This window comes from Alligator sinensis, unplaced genomic scaffold, assembly GCF_000455745.1.
Source record: "Alligator sinensis unplaced genomic scaffold, ASM45574v1 scaffold1456_1, whole genome shotgun sequence".
Lineage (NCBI taxonomy): Eukaryota > Metazoa > Chordata > Crocodylia > Alligatoridae > Alligator > Alligator sinensis.
This window is the reverse complement of record NW_005842763.1, coordinates 49,516-64,627: the sequence shown is the minus strand read 5'-3', so window position 1 is coordinate 64,627 and position 15,112 is coordinate 49,516. Positions and strand designations below refer to the sequence as shown.

Sequence of the window (15,112 nt, the reverse complement as noted above, 5' to 3'; positions counted from 1 at the left end):
AGGGAAACAACCTGCCAGGAGCAAGTGCTGGGGGAGGCAGGAGGTTGCTGTGGGTCTGACTCTGGCCCCAAACAGGACTCAGGGCCAGAGTCAGAGCCACAGCAATTGCCCGCTGCCCCCTCTGCTTTGCAAATCTAAGACAAGGGACTTTTTTCCCCATGCTGGGTTGGGGGGAACCTCATTTTAGGTTTGAGTAAATATAATAAATGCCTCATAGGCAATTAATGGTTTTGTGTTGAGTACCGGGTTTGGGTACTGCACAGTATGTAAAGGTTGGGTTCAGCTATTGAATAAGGAGGATAAAAAGAGATAGTTAAATAACAACTCATTTACTGAGTCAGGTAGGGGCTCTGTGACAAAAATAGTATATGGCCATGTAATTAAAGGCTGTGTCCTACTGTATATGTACAGGGGAGGTCAAATTAAGGTTGCAGAAGCAGCCTTAATACTGGCATTTCCTGATTTACCTTTGACTCTGCAACCTTCTGGAGGTTTCAGAGCAATACCCATATTACTGGAGCACTGCTTTCTCTAAACACGTGCGTTTAGATGATATGAGATCCAGGGGTGTTGGGGAAGGGTTTCTGATGCTCCCTGCTGTGCAGGGAAAAAATGCTTGCTGCTTTGCCTCTGTAGTGGTTCCTCTTCCCTGTATTTCAGTCACAGTCTGGGGGCCAGTATGGTGTTGGGTGAGGGGTCCTTTGTACCCCACTGGAGTAGACTGGGATCACTCACATGCTTCTGTGTCATCCAGGTAAGTTCCAGGTGCAATATGGCACATTCGTGTGTTTTTGAAGATTTGAGACTCACCCTCAGCTGACATAAATCAGCCCAGCGCTGTTGGAACCAGCCAGTCAGATTCTCCAGTGATGTAAATTGAGGAGATAGGATGGCTTTTGAGACCACCGCTGGAACACTACATCCACATCTGGAGCCCATGCTTCAGAATGAATGTGGGGAAAATGGGAAAGGGGTCTAAAGAGAACTTAAAAAGGATCAGAAGTCTGGAAAATGAGCTTAATGCTTGTTTATGCAGGGAACTAGCCCCAAATAACTATTCCACAATAGCTACTGGTATTAACCAGGGGTAGAGCCAAAAAATCTCAAACTAGAAATCAGCTGCACATTTTAACAACAAAGGTAATCACTTTCAGAATACAGCAGTGGTGAATAAACCAAGAGGGGTGTCTCCAACAGGTGTGTTACACTTCACACAGAAGATCTGGGACTGATGCAGAGATTCCTGGGTGAACATCTTTAGCCCGTGCTATGTAGGAGGTCACACTAGCTAATCATAATGGTCCCTGTTGGACTTGACAACTATGAATCTCTAAAAATTGAAGAAGTGCACATGTCCCACTGAACTCTAACAGAAGCAGGTTACTTAATTCCCAAGAGGCTTGGTCTGCACTACAAAGTTCTGCCAGCATAGCTGTGCTAGCTAGCAGAGTGAAAAAAATCCTCTGACCCCCACAGGGAAACAGCTATGTTGACAAGAGTGCCTTATCAATGTAGCCGGAGTCATTTGGGGAAGTGGTGTTGCTATGCAGGCAGGAAAGTTATAAAGCGCTGTCAGCACCCTGTTTTGCTGTCTTTTGTTGGCTTCCCACTAGGAGTCTTTGGTGACATAGATACGCCAGCTACAAAAAAATGCCCTAATTAGACCTCTGTGGAAACATCACGCCTAGTCACATGGAGTCTAATTCTCTATTGCTCTCTGTCATATGAAGCCATTGATGATAGTATGAAGTGAGTGCCAAGTGGGTGTAATATGTTACTGTTCCAAAATAGCTTCAGCTGACATTTTTATGGGATAAAGTTATTTTGAAACAGGGCACTCTAATCCCAAACTAGTGGCATCTATGCAGGCTTGCATCAACATAACTGTGAGCGTTAATTCCTATCCATTGTCAATGCTCCTATTTGTGAATTCATGATTTGCTTTCCACACACCTTCAGCAATAGAACTCCTTGTGTTCAGGAAACATTTTTGCTAGAATCCTGATGGCCATCACACAGACTCTCATGAACACAGCCCAGACATGTTTTCTGGCAGGATTATATACTGTGAGTTCGCTATTCATTCTGATATTCTGAGCTAATGTATTTTAAGATAATTTTTTCAGAAGCAACTAGCCTCAGATAGGCTCCTTCTTTCCATTTTACAGTTTTAAACAATATTCTAATGAATGCTTTGCATTTCTGTAATGCTCATACATTTTAATCCTCATAACACCCTAGGAAATATTAATTACCTTATTTTACCAATAGAGAACCCAGGGTACAAAGAATCTGAAAGCTGCCCAAGTTCATACATAGAATCTGTGGTAGGGCTGGGAATAACATTCCTGGCTCCCAGTCTTGTGACATCCATAATAGTAGATATTCTGACAGTATCCTCCTTTCAGGGGGTTGGAAGTCTTTCAGTATATCGCATAGTGCTGAGCACTTTCACTCAATGGAAAAATATTTGATTTTACTATTTGACATTACTAATTCAAACAGTTAACTTGAAAATAGTGCTTCTGTATTTTTCTTGGTCAGATACATTCAACAGTTTCCTCAGTGCAGTGTGATTAAAATCCAGTATAAATGATGCATAATCTTTATAAAGCATGGCCTTGTATTCCCTAATCAGCCCAGTGTCACTTGCTCTGATTGAGAGGTTCATAACATACCATCATAAGATGTTTATGTGAATCACCATATTGTTAATTATCCAGCTCAAAGAGCTTTCCCACAACATGGCTGCACTACACGATAACAAGTTATTTATAACCTTTTGCATTATACATAAGCAGGTGAAATGGTCTCTTTGGTTCTGTTAATCTTTATGTAAGTTCTAGCAAAAATAGCATCGCAACAGCTCCTGATGCCCATCTGTGCAGTGAGATGGATATGGGCAACATGCCCGATGTTCCTTATTTTACCAACAGAGAAGCCGGGGAACAAAGATGTAATTATCACAAATGATACAGGCACTGCAATATAAAAAAATCCATTTACAATAAGTTTACAAGAGAGGGTAATAAGCTTTTGCTTATTAACAACCCTGATTAAGAAAGGGGCAAAAAATGAGGGATGGTTTAAAAAGCTGAATAATTTGTGTGAATGACATCACAAAATTGACTTTTTGAAAATCTGCTGCCAGGCCCACAGAAAGCACTTGGCTCCTGATGGAGTCAGGGAATCTAAGGAGCACCCTTAGAAAAAGGCTTTTACACAGCTTTTACTGCAATGCTTGCCATTTCTATATGTGGTTAAGAATGAAGTCTCATCACCTGTGGTATCCCACTCCATAGTCCCTCCAGACCAAATGCCCTGTTTGCAAAACTCTGTGGGTAGAAGCACACACCACCTTTTATCATCTTTGTGCCACCATAAAAATTTTTATGGTGGCACAAAGCCACAGCAAACAGACATCTATACCTTTTGAAGTGCCACAGTGTGGCTGCCACCAAAAGTAGTAATACATTGTGTTGCTTTATTATGATGGGTGTCTGTTTGCTTTATGGTAGGAGAATATGGGCATCCTGGAATAGCTTGGACTGTCCTGCTGCCCCAGGCAAGTGCTTCCTGAGCTCGAGGGGCCCAGTCTTGTGCGCCCCGGGAATTCTTGCGCAGTATTGGGCTCTGCAAATCCAGGGGATGCATGCTTGGTTTTTCCTGCTTCCAGAGATGCACCCCAGGCAATCTATGGGACATGTTTCTGGAAGACTGCTGGGGGAGTTTCTCTTCAAGCAGAAACCCTGACTTCCCCACTTCCAGAGACTCAGGCCAGAGATTGTGGGGGTACATCTCTGGAAATTAGGAAAATCAGGACACTCTGTTGTGGTACATGGTCCAGTGTTTGTGGCCACCAACCAGCTGATTGGCAGCAGCAGCCGTGGGACTGGACTGTAGTGTTCAGCTCACTTTTGTGTGGTCCTGGAGCTGAGACCTCCATCAGTCCAAAGTTCTGCCTTCCCACATTTCTGAACTGGTCAAGAATACTTCAAAGTTCAGTTGATTTTGGATGCCCGCTCTCTATTTGTCTGCATTATTTTTAATTTTCTCAAATTAAAATGACCTGCATTTATAAAACATAAATGTTATTGTGCATTAGCTTGCCAATTAATACAAATTCTGTAATCCACCTTGAAAGAGGATTTGTTTCATTGCAGATTTAGTGCAGACTAACATTGGTCTGAAAGCATCTGTATGTGGTACCAGCTGGCAGTCCTCCAACTGCCATCCTACAGTGCTTTGCATTATATATTTGCAACCATCCTGTCTGTTTACATATATGCTTTCCTTTGCTCTGGATTCACCTTGTCCATGTGTCACTTCCCCATTTCAATGCTCACCATTTCAGCATGAAGCTAAGCTCTGTTCATTTGTGCCTCTGCACTCCATCTATATGTGCGATTAATGCAAAGCAATAAACTCCAGCACATATTGTTAGTGCTCCTGGGTGCCATGTTTACATGTGTGCCCAGGACTGCATCACATTGAGCAGGGTTGGAGCAGCCCCAGCTGGCAGCTCAATATACTGTAGAAGGGCTGGCTGGAGCACAAGAGTGCTCCAGTGGGGGGGCTAGCTGGCAGGCAGCCCTCACACTGAAGTGCCCTCATGGCCCAGCCAGCCCCGTCAGTGTCTACAGGTGCACTGCTGCATAGTAAATAATGTCTCCACAGGATAGTACTTTTATTTAAAAGTACTAACCTAGGGTGGTGTTTATTAGTTTACTGTGACCTATTAGGGTTGCACGTGCAGACGTGAAGACTTTATTGTGGAGCTAATTACTTAGCTCCACACTAAACATCTTGTGTAGATGCACCCCTTGAGATGCATACCAGCATTATAGTAGAGCCATGTGACACCATGCCTCATGCAATCACCTGGAATCATGCAGAAAGTCATGGGTCTCTGTGCCCTCAGACATGAACATGCCTCCACAACATGAACAAGAGAGGTCACTCCATTTATCCACATACCTTTTCATCCGACGATGCGCTGGAGATCCAGTGGCTCGGAGTAGGCTTGACTAGTTGTGTCTGCACCGCATGCAAGCTGACATGCACTGTGCTGCATCACATGCAGTTGTATAAGTGGTGAAATGCACATCAGAGTACAGAAAATGGTGGCGGTGCGCTTTTGAACTAAAACACCTCTGATGTGTTTTAGTCCAAAAGCACGCTGCTGCCATTTTCTCAGCACTGACACGCATTTCACCACTTATACAACTGCATGCGTTGCAGTGCCAGGCACTTTTAGAAGCACCCAGCGCTGCAATGCAAACATGTGTACAAATTCCCTTATTAAGCAATGAACTGGAGAAGATGCTGAGCGAGCAGAAAGTCAAGTACTTCAACAGGTCCACCTGCTAATTGTCACTAATAGGAGGAGCTGGCCAGATTATTTTCCTAAATTGTCTCTGCAGAACCCAGGTGCGTGGGAGATAGCACCACGGGACCCAAACTGCACACGCTAGGTCTAATGAGGAAAAGGAAGAGCATTTCCCTGAAAACTAAGATCTCTTCCTTACACGAGTGCCTGGCCCAACACCGAAAGAGATCTGCATGGACACCAAACATGGAAAGGACGTCAGCCCCAATAAGCATCTTTCTCATTGTACATTAAATTAACCTTTGTTATGAACAAGTCCCATTTCCTCTCCTTGGCAGTTAGACACACTGCATGCCACAACCTACCCCCATGTCCATTCCACCACAGTAGCTTTAATTAATATGCACACATTGTGACTGGCCTAGAGCAGTATCCATCGCTAAACCCCACTGTCTCATCTTGGCTTCAAATAGTAAAACCTTGTACATAGAATGTGCTTATTGGAACTTCTGACACAGAAAAGAAGAGAGTGCATTAGAGTCGCCAGAGCATTTCACATCTTGATAAATGCCTGCATTTGGTTACAGTCCCTGTAGCATTTAATGTGGTATGTTTCACAGCATTTTATCAGTGCAGCATGGGAAGTATATTTCATAGTATTCTAGCATTTCATATTTTAAGGAACATTTCACAGCCTAAGAAATTATGGTCCCAAGCCCCTAACATGTCATTGTTCCCAAGCCCATACAGTTCTGACCAATTACTGCAAAACACTGTTTATTTTGTGGTTCGCTTTGCCTATGTCATTTGGAGAGATAAGAGAATTTCTGACAAAGGAAAGCTCTGTTTTGGTGTGCAGACTGGACAGCCCTTTAATTTGCCCCTGCCTATAAAACAAGACCTTTTCAGGTCAGGAGTTCCTGTGGGGTAAATTAACACCACTGCCTATCTCTGTGTGCCATCAGCAAGAGCTACCTCCCTTAAAAAAAAGGGAGTAGTCCATTTTCTTGGCACAGAAATTCAGAAAACAAACACAAGGCCAGTGCACTGGTAACTTCTGCCTCGGCTGAGAGCTTTGTATCTTTCTATATCACCATAAATATCGTTCTTGTTGTAATGACCCTTGAAATCCTTACAGAATGTCACATACCACCCTGAAGGATCTTGCATATGGTTTTCTTTTAGGTATGGAGAAGTCCTATGTGAGTTATTTGGCTCAGTACAGGGGTAAGCAGGTGAAATGAAGGCCTTGCCTACACCATCTCTGGGCCCTTTGCTTTCCTACTCTGTGCATACCAAATCCTGGAAACAAGGCAGAGTAGCCTTCTTAGACCATATGCCAGTCAGAGCCTAAAAATAGATTTGGGAATTGAATCTGGGAGCCACTCTAAGTTGGCTACATTGCCTGGTTTCCAGGGTTTGGTGCACCTAGAATGGGAGAGAGTGGGTAGGGTGTCCTCCACAGCAGTGCACCTGGTACCAGCACAGAAGCAATGTGGTCTTGCCCTTCATGACTGTGCAGTGGAGGAGGTCAGGCTAGACGATCTAATGGTTCCCTATGTCCTTAAACTCCATGAAGCTATTAATCTCTTTAAGATGTGCTTGAGGTTAGTAGGACTCCTCACATGCTTGAAGTTAAGCATCTGCATAAACATTTCCAGGATTATGAGGTTTGGTCAGTGCTTAGTCAAGTCAACTTACACATGCATTTTAAACAATGTTTCCTCATAAATTAGCCTTCTGCATGAGTATTTTTGTCACTCTTTGAACTGTACTCAGTTTGGCAGTGTTTCTATAGCAATGCCATGCCTAAGGCTACATTCACTTTGTCAGGTGGCTTATTTCCCACAGAGTGTGTCTACACAAGATGCTTTACTGTGCAGTAGAGTAATCTATTGAGCAGTAAAGCATCACTATCTACACATGCACACCATTTACTGTGCAGCAAATTAATTTACTGCATGGTTGACTACCACCTGTAGACAGGTAGTAGTTTAACTGTGCAGTAGCTACTGCACAGTAGCACACATGTAGACAGCTGACTGGGAGCAAATTGCTCCTGGTTAACCCAGGCAGCAGGGGTAGGGGAACTGTCCCTCCCTCAGGAAGCTGTTTCCCAGATTGGGGCGCAGGGCTGGGAAACTGTCCCCTCTCCCACCATCTGCTTCCCAGCCCCAGGCCCTGATCTGCCAGGGCCTGCAGCTCCCCTGGGTTGCTGTACAGGGGCAGAGCAGGGCAGGAATAGTTCTGCACTGAACTGCTCTTGTTGGGAGCAAACTTGCTTCTGACAGGTGCATGTGTAGAGGCACTCCCAGGGAAAGCTTACTGTGCAGCATTTTACTGTACAGTAAGCTTATAGTATATTAATAGCACACATATATGCACCCAGTGTTTTGTTTTTTTCTCCCAGGGTGCTGTGTTGGGATCTTGTATAGCTAGGGTGACTGTATATCCTGGATTGGCCAGGACAGTCCTGGATTTCATCAGCTGTCTCAGCGTCCCAGCCATTCGAGTAAATTGAAACAACAGTCCCAGACTGGTGGAAACCAGTCTGCATGTGCCCAGCTCCTGACTGACTCAGCAAGTGACTGCTTGCAGCCCAGCAGTCAGGACCATGGGGCAGCCCACTGGCTGGGTTCCCTGGAGAAAACTGAAGCAAAGGTCCCGGATTGGCACAAACCCACCTGCACATGCCTGTGTCCTGACTGACACTACTGGGCAAGTGACTCCCAACTTTCAGCCCAGTGGAGTTGGGTCCAGGGAGCAGCTGCTGGGGACCTGTGTTTGGGGAGGCAGCTCTGGGCTCTGGGCTCCAGGCTCTGCCCTGGGACTGCACCCTGGCCAGCTGTTGGTGGCAGGGGGAGGCACCATGTGGCTGCACAGCATGGGCTGGCAGACACTGGGGGACACTGCACAGGAGCTGCTCCCAGGTAGGTCCAGCCTCTGCACATGGGGGATGGAACCTGACCAGGGGCCTCAGTGCTGTCCCGCACTGCCCTGTTCCTCAGAGCTGTGATGTCGGGGTGTATGTGTGTGTGTGTGTGTGTGTGTGTGTGTGATGCTGTTGCACCCAACCCAGCTCCTGGGAGCTGTGGGGTCGGGGTGTGTGTGTGTGCACATGCACTTGCATATTGGTGCCCCCTGGTGCCCACCCCCCATCCTGGATTTCCCTAGAATTATGGTCACTGTATGTATAGTTCACCACCTTCACATGTTTCTTTGAAAATGTTGCTTTAACAGTGCTCAAACAGATACTTGCTCTTCCAAGATTCTGTGCATTGTTTTAGAAAGTTATGGGGCTCTATTGTGACTTGGTGCATGAGTGTCCCTGGTCAGAGCCTCCCATACACTGTCATGGGGATTAGCAGTATCTGGAGCCCCAGACCACTGGGAGACCTGGGCATACTTTCCCCACAGCCTTGAATTCACTCTTCTGTTCCCTCCCCCACCAGAGCAAACCAGCTTGGGTTGTAGGGAGAAACACTTTCTGGATGGAACAGGTTGGCAATAAATTGCTACCTGCTCAGGAGAGTAAGGAGGACACTATGGGCTCCTATACATGTGCAGGGAGCTGGCTCTGACATGGAAATCCAGCACGTCAGAGCAGACTTAGTTAATTGAGTCTGCTGGAGCATGGAAATAAATGGGCTCCAGCAGACTCTGGTGTCATGTGTATTACCATCCCCGTGCTGAATAATGGCAGTGGGATGCTTTGAACTAAAGCTTGTTTGATGAGCTTTAGTTCAAAGCACTCTGCCACCATTTTTCATTGTGGGGAATGCTAATACATGTGACGCTCAGGTGCTTTTAATTAAAAGCACTAGCTAATTAAAGCACCCCCACACCTCCCGGGGCATGTGCAAAAATGCCCTATAGGTGCAAATAGAAGTTACAGTACATTTTTCATATGATCAAGCCCCTGAAAGTGCTCTACAACTGTGCTGTGACACATGTACATGGCTGCAGAGATCTTTTAAAGTGGTCGATTGTGTGAAAAGTTAATCTTCCTCAGGTGAGGTATCAGATGAAAGTGCTCTGCTTTAAAGTACCTTAGGGAACTTGTATTCCCTAGGGTTAATTTTTCATGTGTTCAGGCCTGGGTTGATGCAGCCCAGCCCTGCCTTTGGGGCTGTCCATAGGAAGCCATGAGCTGCTGGCTTGCCTGGCCTGAGCTGAAGCGTGGGGGGTGGATTGGAGTACCCCTTGCCTTGTGGCTCCCCTTTCCCTCCTGCTGGGGTACTGGGAGGCAGCTAGACTTGCCCCATGGGGTGGGGTGGCTCCAATCCACCTGCACCTCTCTCTCAGGCCAGGCAAAGCCAGCTGGCAGCTCACTACTTCTGGCTTCTCCTTCCCCCCTCCCTCCATGCTGACAGTCCCAGAGCTGGGAGTGGGGCAGGGCTGGGGAGAGGGATGGTGCTGCTGGTGCCACTCACAGGGGATAAGGCTGCGCCAGCTGAGCACCAAGCCCAGCTGTGCCCAGCCCTGTCCCCTGCAAGCGGTGCCAGGCTTGCAGGGGATGGAGCTGAGCACCCAGCCTGGCCCTGTCTGCTGTGAGTGGTGCTGCTGAACACTGAGCCCGATGCTGCTTGCAGGGGATGAGGCTGTGCCAGCCGAGCAGGGATGGAGCCAGGCTTGGTGCTCAGCTGGCATGGCCCCACCCCCTGTGAGCCTGGAGCCGTTCGCAGAGGAAGGGGACAGGGACGGGGCTGGGTTTGGCTGGGCTCAGCACTTGGCTGTAGCAGCCTCTTCCTCTCCAGCAGCACCGCTCGCAGGAGATGGGGCCATGCCAGTTGAGTGCTGAGCCCAGCCAAGCCCAGGCCTGTCCCTGATTTTTTGATGTGGCATGGTATATAAGTTGAGCTTGATTTTCAAGACACAAAAATTGGGCTTCAAAACCCGATTTATACACCATGAAATATGGTAAATCAATGACAGAACTTCAATGACTGACTGCAATAGGGACAACACTCCACATGTCCGCTTCATCAACTCTGACAGTGCTGCAGCTTCCACTATCATCTTTTGCTCAGGGTTATGCCTAAACTCACAGTCTAGCCTGCTTGCTCATGCATTGCTAAACTCACAGATTAAACATTTTCTCCCATTCCTTTAAAAAATGTTAATATATGGATATTAAAAAAACATTATTCCAAGCCTACAATACATGCACATGGACACTTAGGTGGGTGGAAACCAATACCTTTAAGAGAATAAACCAAAATCAAGACAAATATTTGGATTTATGATACAATGTATGGCACCTTTCTATATTAAATAAGAAACATAAAAGAAAACCTGTGGATTAGAGAAACATTAAAAAGGTTCTTTATATGATGGACTACTCTGTTCAGTCATTCTTGACAAGCCTGGCATTTTTTTTTCATATCCTATTGCCTAGGGAATGTACTAACATAATTCCTGTTAACTCAAATGAAGTTTAAATTCATGAACCTCCCCTTCCATGCTTGGGAGTGTATGAAGAACAAACCTTTACATTTTACTTTTTATCTTGATTAACACCACTTTTAGTCACTCGGGCAGCTGAATAGCCATGACAATTTCCTGTCACTCTGAATCATTTAGGTGCTGAAATATCACACACCTTTCATTTTGTAAAGATAGATGTCTTAATAATTCCAGGTCTGCACGCCATTGCATGCATCAAAAGGGGCCTAGATATCTCTGGAGGGTATGTCACAGAGTAGTTTTAAAATCCATCCAGATTATGTAGCCTTAAGTGGCTATGAAGTAAGGTCTATGGCCTTGCTTATAGGGTGATTAAACTGTCAGTACAGAATTTCCCCTTGTGGTATATGTAATCTCCACAGCCAGCAAATATTTTGCCCTGAATCTACAAATAGTGTTTTGAACCTTGTGAGCTTGTCAGCTTCTATAATTTTAATGCAAATCTCATTATATTTTTAAAAGCCCCAACTTCTAGAATCATGTGACTGTGAAAGTATCTAAATTTGTTTTTTTAATTAGCTTCCTAGCTCTTGTGGTTGCAAAAAAGGCTTGAAAAAGTTCATCCTAAAGGCCTGAAGTGAAGAAGGTAAGTAAAAAGACCCCAACATTTATTACTTTTAGAAGCTGTATTATTTTAAAAACAATAACATGAGCTTGTAGATCCTGAAGCAGAAGTTTTGAATACTATTGGCAGTACTGAAGATACTGGCTTTGATTCTGAGTTGCTCCATTGCAGGAGTGGGGGTGATTATGGGTATAGTTAGTTTTAATCTACCTTTCTGCTCCTCATACGATTGACTGTCAGTAGGAGAGAACAGTGAGTTCACTCCACTAGACGATCCTAGCAGGGTGCAGGGCCTGGGGCAAATCAGCCTGTGCGTGGTCCAGATGCGAAGAAGCCAGTGGCAGCAGCAGCAGGGGGGCATGGAGGGGAGGGTGGCAAGTGGCCAGACACGAAGCTAGTGGTGGCACAGAGTCACCAGCACTAGGTGGGCCCTGCAGGAGGTGCCACGGCTGCTCCGCCAGGCTCCGCGGGGCCCCCCAAAGGGCAGTCACTCCCCCTCCAGGGATGGCCCTGCTTACCCACATCAAGCACATTTTGGTCTCAGTGGGTGCATCTACACATGCAATTAATGCATCTGAATTTACCGCACAATAAACTTAGGCGCATGAAATATGCCCCCAGGAGGCACATAGGTTGAGTGACTTGAGTAAAAACAAAATGATAAACCTTCTCCCTGCAAATGTGTTGGGATTATCCGGACATCTACAATAAATATTTTCATAGGTCTCGGCCTTGCACCGTGTTCAGTGTTTTCACACACTTCATTCTCACAGAGGTGCTCCATATCTCTCAAGAGCAAGCCCTCTCAGAAGAGAGATCTGTTGTATAGAAAGAATACGGAGTTTAAAATTGGGAAGTGTACGAGGGCCAGATTTTACAAGGTGTTGAGGCTCAATCTCAAATTCCATTGACATCACCCATTCAGCACTTCACAGTATTTTGTGGGCACTTCTGGTCTTTAGTAAGCAGTACCGATTACCACTGTTTACCATAGTCCTCCCCCAGCTTTTCACCTCAGTGGGTATCAGCAGACATCCTGCCTGGCTATCTTCACAACAACAGGCTCCAAATGTAACAGCATCCTACCAGGATAAGGCAGCATAACAACACACACATTTCCTTTTCTTTTACTCACTAGCAGCGTTTTACAATGACTGCTAATCTTTAATAGCATGAGTAATTTGTGACTAATGTGGGTACTTCGTGGAATAGATATGAGGCAGTACATCACTGACACGAGTACAACTTCTAGTCTCACAATTTGTTAAAATAGGCTGAAAATCTAGCAGTAGTAGCTACATACTGTGCTGTGCATGGAGAATATTGAATCTTCTAGTATGAAGTAGCCTATGTTTCTCTCTTTCTGCCTTCCCCTCTCATTATTGTCTCTTATTCTGGCATACGGCAAAGCAGAATTTTCTGAAAAAGAAGCCAAACAAAACCCCCTCCCCTACAAATTAAGTCTATCATCATCACTGAGGGCAAAATACATATTTTAGGTCTCTTTTTAATGAAGAGCCTTTCTCTTTCAGTACTCATCAGATAAAATCGTATAATCTGTGCTCTGACATTATATAATGCAGCTTTTATAGATGATTTCATAACATTGTAGAAGAGCATGAACTGTCCAGAGACAGGAAGACTGAATTTTATCGTCTGCTTCAGGCTGTTGATTAAGACAGACCCTGGAATGCGACTGCATGGTTTTACATAGAAAAACAAAAAATTACTAAAATCCCCAACAAGTTATTTCATGTCTTGAGTTTAAAAACAATATACCATTAAGGTGCTTCCATTTTAGATTGGATCCTTTTCTTGTAACTCATCTGATAAGATGAAATCTCTGAGTCCATGACATTGTAATAATGCATTTTTTGCTCGACGTCATGCTTTTTATAGGAATCAAACCTTTCATCATCATAGCTTTAATATGTAATCAATGACTGTTAGCTCCAACAAAACCCAAATATACATGAGATAACAACCTTACTTGGTAGGGGATGTTTAGCATAGATACCTGTGGTTATTGCAACCCGTTAAGGATCTATAACCAATATTTCAAAGCAAAAAGTTTATTGTAAAAGCCAGTTCACCTGGAGAACTGTTTGGGTAGCAAAAATTGCTTCTGCAAAGCCCACCGTTTCGTTTAGGAGATTGCTCATCTGTGAAAGATATTAAAAGTACAAGCTGAAATGCCAAAGGAAGAGACTTACCTTAAGGTGTCAAGTTCAGTCCACCCCTTTTCAGGCCACTGTTCTTTTTCTCACGCTAACTTCTTCCAAGTGTTCATATGCTGCGATTTTCCTTTGCTCTTCTGTGCTACTCACACCATGTTCATTATTCAACCTCATACGAAGGATTCTGAAGTGAATAACAGAGTTGTGCTGTTTATTCTTGGTGGCTACAGTAAAGCTGTGGCTCTTTTGAGCTCAATTAGTTCTAGATTGTTTGGCTAACTGGCAGCTACACTTCCTCCTATTCTTTCCCGACTTAGTTTTCCTGCCTCCAGTGGAGCTTTTTCCCTTTTTTTTTGAACTATAAATAGGTCTGCCACAACACATAACATAGCAATAAGGAAGGCAGGAAATGCATTTAAACAAAGGGGAGATCTTGTAGTTTTTTTCTAGTGGATACCTATTTGAGTGTAAAATACTTAGAGGAGGTTTCTTAAGACGTGTTATGCAAATACCATCCACATCAAAAGTACCGGTCTTTCTGAGCAGAACATTATTGGTTCTAAAACATTATTAGGAGTCCATCTGGCTGCACTGCACAACACAGTAATGGGGCACAATGGCAATTAGACCATTTTCTTTAATAAGTGCTTCACTTTTGTGTTTATTTTGCTTACTTTCTCCATCTCAAAATCAGGCGAAGGCTTTGTGGGGAAGTTTTAATAAAAGGAGGACAGAGAAAGCTGTTTAGAAAATGCTTTATTTTTCGAGCATCATCATAAGAGTAGGATTTAAAACTAAGCTTAAGTTTGACTTCCAACTCCATTAATTTTTTTCCTTTTTTAGAGTTACTACCCATTCTGAAAGTTGAAGCAAAATCTATGCACATGGAGAAACAGTTATTCTGCTACATATATTCTGATACATTTTTGCATGGGTCACCATTCAAGGGTGACTGGGATACAAACATCAAACTTTTGTTAATTGTCTTGAGAACTGAAGAATGGAAGCTTGATCCAAACCCTATTGCAGTCAGTTGGAGCCTTTCCAGCCTGAACTGTTTCACAACAGTGTTTTTTCTATGAATTTCCCTGGGGCTTTAGATTAGGCCCTAAATCGGATTTAAAGAAAAATGATTCAGCACTTTTCACACTGATCAATCCAAGTGATCCTTCATGTGCATGCTGTAGTTTTCTTTGTTTTGATCAATCAGAAAAGTTAGATTGGTTTATGACATGGGAGCTGCTGAAATGCTTTAAATGTGGAGGCACACATAAGCAACTAACTTAACTGGGGGATCCTGTTTTTTTCTGGTAACCCCCCCAATTTTTTGACTAAAAAAAGTATATTAATGGTGTTTCAATTAATCATGGAAAAATGTGGATTTTGGGTTACTTTTTTAATCCAGAAATTGGGGATTTTTTTAATCAGAGAAAACCAGGATCCCTGCTCATAAGGCTAATAGCAATATTAAAGGCATAGTTTAAAGAAGCTTTTGAAATTAACAATTTTTAATTTATACTTTTCCTCCCTTCCCTTTCTCTTTTTTCTTTGCATTCTTTCTACCTCACTTCCCTA

The 15,112-nt window shown here is 44.1% G+C and overlaps 1 protein-coding gene across 5 annotated transcripts in view; it reads right to left on the bottom strand.

The window, feature by feature from the left end:
- RASGRP3 (RAS guanyl releasing protein 3) overlaps positions 1-13,854 on the bottom strand; it is a 114,035-nt gene extending 100,181 nt beyond the window's left edge. For all 5 annotated transcript variants that reach the window (XM_025216744.1, XM_025216748.1, XM_025216751.1 and 2 more), the window contains exon 1: positions 13,574-13,854. The gene's annotated coding sequence lies outside the window, so the exon portion shown is untranslated. The remainder of the gene's footprint in view (positions 1-13,573) is intronic.
- Between the last annotated feature and the right edge of the window lie 1,258 nt (positions 13,855-15,112).